The sequence below is a fragment of the Megalobrama amblycephala genome, linkage group LG2 (assembly GCF_018812025.1).
Source record: "Megalobrama amblycephala isolate DHTTF-2021 linkage group LG2, ASM1881202v1, whole genome shotgun sequence".
Classification (NCBI taxonomy): Eukaryota; Metazoa; Chordata; class Actinopteri; order Cypriniformes; family Xenocyprididae; genus Megalobrama; species Megalobrama amblycephala.
In genome coordinates this window covers 573,628-576,401 of record NC_063045.1, presented here as the reverse complement: position 1 = coordinate 576,401, position 2,774 = coordinate 573,628, and positions in this window count along the sequence as shown.

The following is a 2,774-nucleotide window of genomic DNA, read 5'->3' as shown; positions in this document are numbered from 1 at the left end:
GCAGGATTTTTGATGTGTGCATCCGTTCAGGGTTTTTTTTTTCTTTGTCTAATATTTCCAACAACCCCTTGCACTAGAGATGTTTTTGACTTTTTGTCAACTTTTTCAATTGAAGCTACTTAAAAATTGCATAGATTTGGGAATTTAAGCTGAATTAATTTAGCCAGCAGTAATAGTACATTACTTAAAATAAAATAAAATATAAAAACACTTTACTTATTTCTGCTAGTTTCTCATTTTTGTTTAGTTTAACTTAATGTACTAAAATTACTAAAACTAAAACTTAAATAAAAATTAATGAAAACTATAAAAACTTATTTTAAAAAATAAAAAACTAATAAAAATGACAAAAACGCAACAATATGACTTGAAATAAAATTAAAAGAAAACAAAAAATATAAAATAAATTCAAAATATTAATAAAAACTATAATAGTCATATTTAAAAACAAGTAAAAAAGACCAAATTGACCAAAACTTAAAAATCTAAATTGAACATGAATAAAAGCGATAATAAAATAACACTGATCAGGTTAATAATGTGCTAATATGACCTACTAAAGTATTCACTTTAGCACACTTTTATTGTATATTAGCATTATGCTAACTGGGGCGTAGCGCTGTCTAATGTTCCAAGTGCACGTCGGTTCATCATGGAGCATCATGGGAAGGGCAATCAACCAACATTCATATCTTAACCAAACAACAGTTTGATTCAAAACAATATCACCTAGTGCCACCTAGCAATCGATTACCCAGCATGCCCTGCGGTGCAGTGTTTACCGCGCTCTCACGTGAATCATAAGCTTTTATCTGTCTGATAAAGCACTTTTACCGTAAATACAGTCTCGGCTCTCACTCCGCCCATGTTTACCGCTCACTCCACTGACTTTAATGGCTTAATATTAAACCTCAAACACGTGACCTTTGACCCGCACATATTTCATCCGAATTTGACGAAGGAGTCCAAGGAATCAAGCGAAACTTTCATAATACGTGCTGGATTCAAGTATTGGGCGGGCGCTAAGATGTTTCAACGACAGCGTGTTTGGACGTAAACAGCTCAAGGATGATAAAGATGACTTACAGTCAGTCAGGCGTATCAGAGAGCAATGAAAGTGCTTGTTGACACACACACACACACGCACACACGTCTGATTACTGGAACTGACCTCAATCACTTAACGACTCTGTGACTGTGTAACCCACACACACACTAACACACACACCGTTATTGAGCTTTCCAGCGCTTCATTGATACGGCTCCACGTGCAAATATGAATATGATCACTCTCACGTTTGTTTGATGTAGATCAACCTCAAACTCTTGTTTATGTGTCAAATTAAACTTTAGCCATGTTCAAAACATTAGCATAATGCTAGCTGTGCTTATGCTACTAAGAATATTTGTATATTTTGATTTTTTTTTTTTTTTATTCATTGTCCAACTATTATCTGTCATGCAATTATGTACATTTTAATTCAATTTTGTGCAAAACTTTTTCGGTCAATCTGCTCAAATCATTAATCATTAAAGAGATGATTAATTCATCCATCACACTGCTCAAGTGCATTGAATTGTGGGATACAGAATATCACACTGTGTTCTGATAAATGAAGCATGCATACACAAATCCATTCACTGTATGCATACTGCAGAAACAGAAATGTGGTTGCTAGGGTGGTCTGAAAGGTTGCCAGGGTGTTGCTATGGGGCTCCTAGAAGGATATGAATGGTTGCCAGGGTGTTGCTATGCGGTTGTTTCGGTGTTCTGAATGAATGTTAATGTGTTGGTATGCTGTTGCTAAGGTGGTCTGAATAGTTGTCAGGGTGTTGCTATGCGGTTGCTGGGGGGTCTGATGGTTGCCAGGGTGTTGCTATGAGGTTGTTATGGTGTTCTGAAGGACTGTTAATGTGTTGCTATGCTGTTGCTAAGATGGTCTGAATGGTTTCCAGGGTGTTTCTATGTGGTTGCTGGTGTTGCTATGCGGTTGCTGTGGGGGGGGGTTCTGATGGTTGCCAGGATGTTGCTATGTGGTTATTACGGCAATCTGAATGACTGTTAATGTGTTGCTGTGCTGTTGATAAGGTGGTCTGAGTGTTGCTATGGAGGGGGGTCTGAATGGTTGCCAGGGTGTTGCTATGCGGTTGCTGGGGGTGTCTGAATGGTTGTCAGGGTGTTGCTATGTGGTTGCTTGGGGGCTTTGAATAGATGCTAGAGTGTTGCTATGGTGTACACATTTAAAAATAAAAAAAAATAAAAATAACATTTTATAACTTAATGGGAATATTAGCAAAACGTTCTTAGAACATATTTTTTGTTACATTTACATTTAATCATTTAAAGGGTTAGTTCACCCAAAAATGAGAATTCTGTCATTAATTACTCTCCCTCATGTCGTTCCACACCCGTAAGACCTTTGTTCATCTTCAGAACACAAATTAAGATATTTTTGATGAAATCTGATGGCTCAGTGAGGCCTGCATAGCCAGCAATGACATTTCCTCTCTCAAGATCCATTAATGTACTAAAAACATATTTAAATCAGTTCATGTGAGTACAGTGGTTCAATATTAATATTATAAAGCCACGAGAATATTTTTGGTGCGCCAAAAAATATATTTAGCTACCACTTGTACACTATGGGTTCAAATGTACTATAAGTAGTATCTAAATATATTTTTAAATACAGAGATAGTATATTAAAAGCACATTGTAGTTCATATTTCATGGTGTCTCAAAATAGCACAGTTGAGTACACTTAGATGTACTT